The sequence below is a fragment of the Sander lucioperca genome, chromosome 20 (genome assembly GCF_008315115.2).
Source record: "Sander lucioperca isolate FBNREF2018 chromosome 20, SLUC_FBN_1.2, whole genome shotgun sequence".
Lineage (NCBI taxonomy): Eukaryota > Metazoa > Chordata > Actinopteri > Perciformes > Percidae > Sander > Sander lucioperca.
In genome coordinates, this window is record NC_050192.1 from 17488597 (window position 1) to 17500822 (window position 12226).

General features: G+C 40.6%; 1 long non-coding RNA gene across 1 annotated transcript; it reads right to left on the reverse strand.

Annotated features, from left to right (window-relative positions):
* Window positions 1-342: 342 nt before the first annotated feature.
* Window positions 343-10154, reverse strand: LOC118494027. The gene is made up of 3 exons (XR_004896112.1): window positions 10143-10154; window positions 4470-4482; window positions 343-593 (listed from the first exon to the last, which is right to left on the reverse strand). It is a non-coding gene; the product is annotated as an uncharacterized LOC118494027 (long non-coding RNA).
* Window positions 10155-12226: the final 2072 nt, after the last annotated feature.

A 12226-nucleotide genomic window follows, 5' to 3' on the forward strand; every position in this document is an offset into this window, starting at 1 on the left:
TGAGTGGTTGGCTTTCTTGATTCAATGTAATTGGCAAGCAAATAAAAAATTCTTTCACACAAACTCCCCCACCTCTGGGTGAGACTTGGTTGCGCCCAACCCTTCTCTGTGTTTTCCTCAAGCACACAATACGGCGGGTGCGCTTCCTGAGTTTATTCAGTATGCAGAGAAGTATAAAAGACCGGTCCAAAGTCTGCGCTTCTTTTCAGAACTCGTATTTCTTTCAGAGGACTTTGTACAATAAATCCATATTCTTAGATCGAATATTGATAGTCTTTTGTCCATATCTTATTCATTTTCGGCCCTTTTATTGTCAATAGCTGTGACGCTGAAGCAGTTTTAGCTTTCCCATGATGCTTTTGAAAGTTTTTGACCAATCAGAGGAGTTGCTTTCAGGGCCCGTGAAATAAAGTCGGAAAAATACATATTTGACCGACCCACAATGCTGCAATATATAGTATTGATTTTGGCTTTTTGAATTGATAGACATTTTGAATTGAGACATTTGAATATAGTGCTCACTGCTCATATGCCTACATGTATGTAGTAGGATAAGTTAGTAAATTACATTTGAGAAATCCCCTTGATTATGTCTGATATTTTTGCCAGGAGGAGGGGGGGGGGCACTTTGAGGTATAGTGCCCAGGGGCACCACATTGTCTTAATACGGGCCTGACCATATCAAACTATTAATATAAATGAATGATCCTGAACAAATATTGAAAATACTTTATAGTGTCAATCAGCAATCAGACGACAGTGTCCCTGTCCTGCAGTGACATGAGACAAGTCTGATTTTGACGTAGGTACACAAACGCAGCATCTTCAGACTGAAGCAGGCAAAGAATTCAAGACATCTAAATGTCAAAAGAGCTATTTTTATAAAACGCAGAGGAGGAAAACCTTCAAATTGGGCTTAAACAAAAGAGGATGAAAAGCTTTTCTGGTCCTGAAACATTGTCCTATATTTTCAAAAGCCTGCTGTTTGGAACGGAAACCATTTTTTTTCATAGAGTGCTTTTATTCCTTTTGTTACTGAATATCTACTAATCTGCACCTGCTCTCCTCTTATATGAGAGAGACTTTGGCACCGAACATGCCATAAATTAACATTTGCTCTCCGCCTACATGGCCTATACTTGTGTTCCTCTTATCTCTTGTTGGCCTTTTATCTGTCTCTCTCTCTCTTTCCATCCTACTCAGTCTCATTTTCTCAACCTCTCCCTCCCACCTCTGTCCTTCTCTCCCTCCTCTTTTCTCTCTCTTTGCTGTTTCTCCTCCTCTCTCTATTCCCATCTGGTCATGTTAACATTTCTCTGTCCAACAACTCGGACCAATGTAGTGTGTGTCTGTTTGTGCATGCATTTACAAAGTCATTGTTTTGCTTTTTTGTTCTTTTAATCGAAGTAGATCTGTTTCAAAGGATTTCGACATAGAAGTAATGTGGCCCCATCTTGCACCCGGCGCAGTGCAAAGCCCAACGCAAGTGCCTTTACTAGTTTAAAACAGACGCAGTTGTCAATTTACCGTCCAGCGCCCACGTCGTTTAAATAGCACGCCGATGGGCGCCCATCTTTGCGCCCATGGACGTGCTGGTCTTACAGGGAGGTGTGTTCAGGTGCTTTCTTGGCGTATTAATATCTTGAGGCAGCGGAAAGTGATCGCGTGGTAAAAAAATGTAAAACGCAAAAACGTGGTCTAACGTCAATAACGCCCATGGAGGCCCATGGAGTCATTTTACATCACTGTATAATTATTGAATATTTCTGGTGATGAAATGTTAGTCTTTTTTGAAAGGTTAGAAACTCAACTTCAGATATAGCAGTTACCCCAATTCATACAACTTTTATTGAATCTTAAATAATAACTGTAAGTACTTTCTCTTATTTCAGTGTGAATGATTGTATAATCCCTCCAATACTCACAATTTGCACCACTGTACATACTGTATAGTTATTTATTCTGTATTACCATAGCCATAGTCATAGCCTGTTCATAGCCTGTACATACCTGGAGTGATAGACACTCATATAGACATACAGTATATATTTTTATATATCATTTCATACCTTGTACTCTGTATATACTATAGCATATGTTATTTAATCTTCTGGTTAGACGCTAACTACATTTTGTTGCTATGTACTTGTGACATGTGCAATGACAATAAAGTTGAATAAGAGAAACGAATAAAAAATATGATCTAGCAAGTCCAGTTAGAGAAGGGCTTTTCAATGTCCGACACTGTGTTTGCTCCCCTCACAAAATCAATACCAGTAGAATATTTATATTAAAAGTTTGTGCGGCATCTCGGCTCGCTGAACTCTGTGAAATACATCGCCTTAGACTTTACCACACCCCAGACTGTACAGGTTGTAGCTTCTGTGATAGTGGTCCAATCACACGTCACATTAAATCGAAAAACGCTTGCAGTGATTGGCTGTGAGCATCTAAACCTTTGAGTACCAATACCCAGCTCTACTTACTGTGTGTGTGTGTGTGTGTGTGTGTGTGTGTGTGGTCTTAAATGTTTGCTTTTCCCTAAAGACAGAGCGAGTTTGCATCTATTTACAGACGGGTATTCTGAAGAGTGTCATTATAAACAGATTTTTAGAAATCTAACAGTGTCAGAGGCCTTGAGGTGATATTTGATATTCAATTTGATTTACATACCAAAAAAGCTGTTTATTATTCTTGGTTGTTACATTTTTCAAACGCTGGATTTCTCCATTTCGGAATCTGGACCTCCTCATTTGCACCTCTAAGAAGTTACAAAAGCTTATTAAATGTCCTCAATACTGAATAATAGCAGGATGTAAATTGGCTCTCAACAACAAAGTTTAAGGTTACAAATGAGCTGCTTTGCTGTGTTGTTTCCCACCTTCCCACCACATTTACAGTACAAAGAAACATCCTCAAGGCTCACGCTCGGCTCGCTCGGCTTCAAACATTCATTGTTGGGGATTTTTCAAAAGAAGATTCTTTAGATGCGAATGCAGAGGATGGCATGATGAAATATAAAGTTAGCCAGGCTGCGCTGAAAGCTAAAAATAAAATCTGGAAATGAGAATGATTTTTTGGAAGACTGACAGAGCGTCTAAAAAGCTGTGATGTGGCTCATTCTCTCATTGGCCCCTTTTTCTTACACCCTCGTCTTTCTTTCCTCATTGTCTCCTCTTCACACCAGAGACCAGTGTGTCCAGCAGGAAAGGGAGCGCCTGATAAGGCAACAAGCTATACCTGAACCCCATTAACCTGTCTTATATATTTCCTATTGCTTGTAAGTAGCAAAGGAGCCTTGGGACAGAAGAGACGAGGAGTTGTGTTCTTACTTAACGAGTAGAGAAGTGCCTCAAAAGAGAAGGATTACGATATTTCTCCTGGCTGCAGAAATACAGACTTTCTATCACTGAAACCTGTTTCTTGTTTGTCTTTATCCTCAGTAGTGCTACTGAAAAGACTTCAAAATACTTTTTTAAATGACACTTTTTCTTATATAATATTGAAAGATATTAAAGGTACTTTTTAAACTGTTACAGTTGAAGTTTCCCATCCTGAGTATAATAAAAAATTTATTTGGACATAAGATACTTACGATACCGCTGGCTGTCTCGTAGGGCTGTACCTGACTCAAATTTAGCTGTTCAATACGAATATTTCATTATTTTTTCCGTGGCATAAGCCTGTTGTATTTGTGTTTTGTTAGACGGCTTCACGGCATTCCCTTATAATGCCCATATTTAATGCTGTATTCTTTTTTTTTTTTTTACTTTATCCTTGCACTGCTATAGTTTTTATATTACTATATGTCTACATTATTTACTTATATTGTCCATATTTAATGCTGGTCTCTAGACTTTATCCTTGCACTATTGGACTTATTTGCACTACCATCATGACACCCACTCTCATAGAGCACCTGACCATGCAAAGTCAAAGTTAAAGTATCTTTATTAGTCTCCCCAAGGATAAATTTGTTTTGGACACAGAGAAATTGCTGCACGAGTTACAACAGAGACACACAATGAGCACAGGGTTAAAACAATTAAAAGACAAATGTATATTGAACATTAGGGCTACTCAAAGAGCTATGCTAATTGCACATTACCATTTTCTATACTTGTGCAAAAGAGCCATCCCTCCTACATTCTTCTGTTCTCCCATACATGCCTTATAAACACTGCATACTGAATCACAGGGTCAGTCCTTGCCCTGTCACTGCAAGCGTCCCATGCTTCATTCCCTTAGTACATTCATGTGGATTTAGTATCTTTTCCTTTAGTGTGCATATTATTCATGTGGATTTGTTATTTTATCATCCTGTTTATGATGTATGTGTATGTTGTGTGTGATGTCTTTAAGCTACTGGGACCTTGAATTTCCCCTTGGGGATCAATAAAATATCTATCTATCTATCTATCTATCTATCTATCTATGTAATAAAGGCAACAGGCAAATGCACAGACCACCTTCTCCTCTTTCCTCTATTAAACTGACTTTGTGTTAGTATAAACACTTCACACGTTCATTTTTTCATAAAGACCGTCAAGCAACGCTTTATTGAACTGCCAGATTTTTGAACAGGGTTCGGCGGGGCATTGAGGGTGACAGCGACGTTCACAAAATACGGTAAAACAAGCCAGGGAAGGTCCTGGGCACACCCAACTGATTATGAATCATCCTCTGAAGACCATGTATATCCAAACTCAACTTCATGGTTACTCGGACATTAACAGTTGAGATATAGTCCTGTTTAGTGTCAGCACCAACGATGCATGGAACAAGTAGTAATGAGGTCAAAAGTCACCGTTACAAAGATGTCTTTTAAAACTCCTGAGAGACAAATTAGAGAAAACTCAGAAAGCTTTAAAAAGAATATCTCAGGAAAGCGAATGAAAGTGAGGAGAGGGGGAGGAAGAGTGCTTATGATTCAGAGCAGAAATTGTCAGGATGTATTTTTTGAAGATGTGAAATGACGCTGCTGCTCTGACGCATGTTACAATATCCATCTGAAGGGTTTTCAGAGAGCAATAGATCTAAATAGATTTTGAAAGAAAACCAAGGTACGCTTCTTTCATCCAACACTGAAATGCCTTTATTTACGTGCAAAACAGGGACATTTAAAAACCACATTTGCTCCACTCACTCCTTTCAGCTGGAGACACTTCAGCTGTGTGTTATACCACATAAATATAATACATACATACATTTTTATTTATACAAGGTAAAAGCAGGTCTGTGTTGTTGTTTGTTTTTTGAAAGATGGATTTAAAAGCCCTAAGCCTTCCGCTGAGCTCAGTCTCATCAGCTCTGGCATGGCTCCATTTTCTTGTCATCCTGCTATAATGCTGAGAGAAATAAATGGATGAATAAAGGAAAGGCCTGTTTTTGTTTGGATTGTGGCCTTTGTACTGTATATAGATAGCCTGGGAAAACCCTGACGAACTTCCCGGCAAATTTGAGATTTGCTCTGCAAGTCAGTCTGGCCAAGAGCCCATTTCCAATTTTTCCAAATCGAGGCACCAATCACAACCGTTGAGGCGGGTTTTACACGATGACGATAGCGCAGCGACCCGTTGATGCCGCTGTCTCTGCTACGTCACCTGGATCGTTGGTCTGATTGGTTGAAGGACTATCCAATTGCGCCCAGAGGTATTTGAGCGCCGTCCGTTGGTGACGCCCCTTTGGAAATGGGCTGTGAATGAAGCTTCCCCGGACCCACTCTCAGTTACAACTGAGAAGGGTCTGGTGTCAACCAGGCTAGTATATACACTGAATCACCATGACTTTGTGCTAACACAACAATCACTTCTGAGTAGACAGTTGATATGAAATGTGGACATATGTGTAATCTGCAAACTTGTTTATTTCTGTTGTCATTTTCGGCCATTACTGTAACATTTAAAGATATATAGTTAAACGCAGAGGTCGGACCTATCTGTTGTCTCTGCTGTGTTTATTTTCTGTTTTGCTTTGCTAGCGTTGTAGTTTGGGTAGTGTCATTTTTTTTTAGTCTGTGGCCCAACAGGTAAATTAGCTCTCCAAGCGAACGTTTTCTACCCAGAAGTTATTGTAAACAACTGTTATGATTGGGTCTATTGGGGATTATTCAGAGTGGATTTAAACAGGCTTCAGCACTGAAAGGTCATGATACTCAACTCATGAAAGAGCATGGAAACTGTCAAGACAGCATTAAATGATGGAGTTTTTCATTATTATCATATTCTGTTTCAGGACCAGAAATGAATGTCTAATATATCAATGAAGTGGTAGTCTATATAGATGACGTTTAATTTCCGGGATTGTTCAGGTGCTGCCGGAAATTCCACCGGATGTCCCTCATTTCGGCCGGATGTTTGTTACCTTCCGCTTTTTTTGTGTTGGAATTTTAAACTCCGGTGGATTTCTGAGGACTATGGTTAACTGCTCCTCAGATCTCTGAAGGGTAAATCCAGACAGCTAGCTAGACTATCTGTCCAATCTGAGTTTTCTTTCGCACAACTAAAACAACTTTTGAACGTACACATGTTCCACCAAAACAAGTTCCTTCCAGAGGCTATTTTGTAGAGGCACCGTCATTGTGTCCGGTGCTTAGTGCCGCCCAAGACGATTGTGATTGGTTTAAAGAAATGCCAATAAACCAAAGCATGTTTTTAGCCAGACCCTCCTCCATGCAAGATTAATTGTGGTACCACACTAAGTGGTAGTGTTTTGGGTGTAAGGCGGGACAGGGTAACATAGTGCAACCACTTACTCCCAATCGCATTTCCTATTTTTACCCCTACCCCTTGTTTTCAACTGCCCCTCTTTTTTTGACTTGCCCCTTGGAAGGGAGTTCCAAAGGGTAGTGGTTAAAATCTTCCCCTGTGAAATGGGACAACCCATCATGACCCTGATACAGCATCAGTAGTCGTTGATTGTGTTGACGTAAACAGATGCAACAATTTTTTTGCCGGTGTTGCACTGAAATCTGTGACCCGTCGACATCTGTGTCCCACTGCGTAAAACCTGAACCAAACCCTTATCCCAAACCCTAACTACGAAGGAGGACGCTACACATTTTAACAGGAGGGAAATAGATGTCGACGGGGTCACAGATTTCAGTGCAACACCGGCCAACGGCTCTTATGTCTCTATGAAAATGTCTTTAAAAATTGAAACATGATACGATGATACATTTGTGGGTTTCTTTTTGCGTGTGCAGCTTTACTACAAGGTTGAGTAAAGACATTTTCCCTAACCGTAATCCTGCCGTAGTTGTCTCACGCAGATACTGCAGAAAACAAAAAAAAAATTAAATTCTGAATTAAGTGTAATCTGTGGGATCGTCCAGTATTGACGTTCTTACCTGGCAACGGTTATTATTTACTCTTCTGTCTTCCTTCCTCACCTGTTCTGTCTCTCCTTTCTCCCTTTTCTCTATCCAGCTCTATTATTGTCCTTCTGTTCTTCCATCTCACGCTCACCAATCACTCCCTATTTCACCTCTCTTCCCTCCCTGATCTATCACCTTGGGTCATAACCCCTTTCTTCCATCCTTGCCCCCTCTAAGTCCACCTTTCCTTACATCCATCATTTCTCTGTTTTCTCTCTCTGCCTCTGCTCCCCGGTGTGTCAGCGCTGAGAGTGTTTGCGTTCTCCTGGAGACTCCTCCTGTCAGTCTACTTGTACAAACCCCTGGGAGAACAGACCGGATTAATAACAACCTGTCCTCTCATCTCCTGGAGGGGGGTGGGGGGGGGTGCTGGGGTAAGGTAGGCGATAGGGAAAAAGTGAGAGCACAGAAGACAAGTAAGAAAGAAAAATGACTGGTAGAAAGGACTAATAATAGAATGAAAAGAGGGAAGAGAGTAAGAAGCAGGGGCATAGGGATTTTTCATAGGAAGGGAGGAAGAACATAAGGAAGTTAGGAAAGAGAAAGAAAGAAAGAAGATAACAAGGGAGATTTATGAAAGAAAAGAGGATGGGGAGGAATAGAAGCTCGGAAGAAAAGAAAGAGGGAAAAAGAAAGTGAGCGAATGAAAGGAAAATAGGAAGGATGGACAGATGCAGAGGAAGAAGAACAAATGGGTTCAAAGAGGAGTGTTTTTTTGAAGTTGTATCAAGTGAAGAAGGAAAGGAGGGATGGACAGACATCAGGACGCCTGGAGGGAGAACTCCAGAGGGATCAATCTGGAGGAATGTTAATTAGAAAATTGATTTTCTCCTCCCCCTCTTTATTAGCACCCAGTTTTCGGTTTCCTCCTGTGTTTCTCCTCTCTTTTGTGTGTCTGTACTAAGCTGTGTTCAAAACCATTCCCAGATTTACTAACCCACTATTCGCTATGTAGTGTTTATTAAATAGAGAACTAACATAGGGAACGACCAAACCAGATTCCCGACACTCACTGAAAGTATCGTATCAGTCGGCGCGCCGGTTATTTGTGTGACGGAGGCGGGCGCACCCAGCATCATGCAAACAAAAACACTTCTAATGCGTCCCTGAAACAAACCGAGCACTCAGGAGGATAGTACAAGGTTGTATGTATATATACTGTGTATATATTATATATGTTGCATGTTACATTTCCACTGTTTAGAAACGAAAGCACGCTCCATCTTTCCTTTTCAATTTTCACGGGTCATTCTGCTTCTTCTCCTCTGGGAAAACATGACTGCATTGCATTGTGGGATACAGGAGTAGAATGTAGGGTACATCGTATGTACACTCAAATTAGCTGTGCAATGTGGGTATTTTTTAGTGGACTATATAGTAAGTGAAATTAACCACGGAGAATTCGAACATCACTACAAAATGGCAAACACACGGGCGCCTGTGTAGCTCACCTGGTAGAGCAGGCACCCATGTGCAGAGGCTCAGTCCTCGACGCAGCGGCTCCGGGTTCGAGTCTGACCTGCGGCCATTTGCTGCATGTCTTCCCCCTCTCTCCCCCCTTTCCTGTCTACAGCTGTCCTGTCTATTAAAGGCTAAAAAGCCCCAAAAAATTGTTTTTAAAAAATATATATATATATATATAGTGCACTATTTCCCTGAAAGGTTTCCAACACAGCTCTTGTTTGTCTGTTTGTGGGCAGCACCTTGTTCTGGGCTTCTGGCTGAGTGACACACCTGCAGATCATTGCCAATCAACCCACCTGTCTTTTCCAATCAACCATCCAATCAACCATCCTGCTTAAAGACTCTTGGTCTCCTGATGTTCGTTGCCAGATTATTCCTATCAAGTGGTAGAAAAAAAACTTAGAATCTAAGACTACATTTACACGTGGCCGGCTATTTTCATAAACGGACATTTAGAACCTCTACGTTTTCAGAAAAGTGTTCGTTTACATGTACCCGTGTATATATGCTGTCAATGTCGTTAAGAGCACGCCACACCTGTAGGTGGCAGTGTAACGAGAAGCTCAAGCCCACGTTAGCCAATCACAATCCCGAAAATAGCAACAACAGCAACGAATCACTTCCTCTTTCTCTCTCTCGGCTGCCTAAACCTCCGTTTGTCTCAGTTTACATGCAAACGTGCAAACCAAGTTTTCCAAAATCTCCACTTTGGCCGGAGTTTTTAGAAATAACCGTTTTCTGTGATTAAAAACGGGGTTTTCGTGTAAATGAGAGGCCAAACCGCAGGAAAATATCTGCATCTTCCCTTCATGTAAACTGGGCCTAAGTTTGTAAAATCTAGTTTATGTTTTTGTTTCAAGTAACAGCCTGTTTCTTTTTCGTCACAGTACTCCAACCACGCCGTCTGAAACCTGGAGCTCTACACCAACTATCGGCTCACCGGCCCCTCGCTCCATCCGGTTTTTCTGTTGTGGACTGAACTTCACCTTGTAAAATAAAACACTTACCTTAACTTAATTATCTGTCTGTGGTCATCTGTCTCCACTGATACTGTTGGCAGATATATATGAATACCCAAATCTTAACTCTCCACACATTTACAGGACACAAAAATTTGACTTAAAAACATTAGGCTTCAAATCAAACAAAGGCTTCACCCACAGGATGTCGTCAATGTTCTGCCTGGGTGATGAAGTAGAAGAAGGTATACTTTATTAATCTCTCAAGGGGAAATCAAGGGAAATTGCCTTCATAAATCAGCTTGTTCTATAATTTAATGGATCAAAAACACAAACAGATGCACAACCAGCACACCCATTTCATAAAACATAACACATAAACTCATATTGATACTACCAGCAGGTGGTTGATCTGATGAAAACAGAAACATGTTGTTCTGTTCCCATTTAGAAACACACACACACACACACACACACACACACACACACACACACACACACAGGAAATAGCATTATGCAGTAATGGTTACATAACCACACACCTGCCTCAGGCAGTGTAAAGCTTGTCATTGAGTATGCATTTCAAAGCCTCCATTAGTGTGTGCAGTGCAGTCTACTGACATAAACTCGTTCCCAAGATGACACACTCTCCATTTCACCACTGCACACAGATTCAAACAGGGAATCAAACTAGTGACTTTGCAGCACTGTTGACAAAGAACTCTTCAGATCTTCAAAAAATGTGTTTTATAGGACAATGGAGGAGACGATGTTTCATACCTACCTAGTTATACCTACCTGAAGAATGTACTTTTGACGTTAAACCTGTAAAAGAAAAACTATACTTACCTTTCCTTTTGTATATAGTACCTGTTAGAACAAAAATTGTTTATATTTGTATATTGTAAAAAATAGCTGTTACAGTTTTCTAGTGTTTACCGCAACCGCCGCTAGGTGTTAGTACAGACCACAGCATCGCTGTAGTAAGAGTCAGTAGAAGGAGAACACAGGCATTCTGGGTGGTAACCATGGTAATGCGGGTGTGTTAAAATGTACGCCGTGCTTTACATTACAACAACGGTTATATTAAATTTAACCGGTCACGTAACAGTAGTTTTGATGCCTAAACTCAACCATCATGTAACGGTGACGGTCACGTACTGGTCACAAACTATCCTTCACGTAACGGTAACAATCATGTACCGCTCGCCGTTTCACAGCGTTAAATATAAACGCCATATTTCGTACGATAACACAAGAATCCGTCAAAAAGTTGCCAGCTTGACACACTTTTCTAAAAGTTGGTGCAGGCTTCAAGACTTCCCATAATTACTGAACGGCGTGGTCTACATGTATCATAGAAATCTTCTGCATCACATTTTAACTGTTGGCATGTTAATGTGAGGGTGCACAAACACAATCTCAGATGAGGTACTGATTACAAAATTTTTCCAGATGGAAAGATCTGTGACTTGTTGAATGATTGCAACGAAACCTGCTTCCACTTTTAATGTTTAATGTGTAATATTAATTCAATTGTATTGTACACACTTGTTATAGTGTCTTACATATTTTTATTGTAATGTGTCTATTCTTTATTCATATTCATGTTTTCCTGCAATAGATGTTCAGAGATATAAACAGTCAAATGGTTTTATTATCACTGGCCTATGTACAACATATTTTGTATACTAAAAGACTGGGTAAAGAGGGGTTTTGAGGAACACTTTCCCCGACTCAAGCTTTGAGCTATTCTATTTTTTAATCAGTGTTGTTTTGTTGCTGAGCCTTAATTAACACATCAAAGAGCGCCAGCGTCCTCTGATGCCATCACCCCGAGGATAAGTAACTTGAAACACCTTTGAAATTAAATTAAGCTGTGAACTGTGAGGATCTCATTGTGGTTTGTGGTCGCTGTGTTGAGATTAGAAACATTGCAAGTTAAATCTGCAGTGTTTTTCGACCATCCCAGTTCACGCTGCTCTACCCCCTAAATGTTCCCATGAGGAGCTTCAATGGTGAGGCTAATAGCCAGTGTTGTAGTAACCCACATCTGTCTCGGTCTTAAGACCACTTTTTAAAGGTCTCGTCTCGGAATCGACCGCATTTGTACTCGGTGATGACTCAGGATTTTATTTCAAGACCACAACTGCAGGGATATCACTGAATTGCCTGTGCATTGTCTAATTTTTGTGTTAACGTCATAACTGGGATTGGATGTGAACTTCCTGCTTCAGCTGCAACCAGTAACATGACTCATTTCTAATTTGAAATTTGTAACTGTTAACCCCCTCTCCCCGCCCCCTTAACACGCACTCTCAAGAAAGTGAATGCGGGTTACGGTTAGGGTTAGCTCTGGCGGTGGTCTGGTCTTGGTCTTGTTATCTTTGTGAGCTCCTTAAATGATTAGAAGCATATTTCTTTTTTA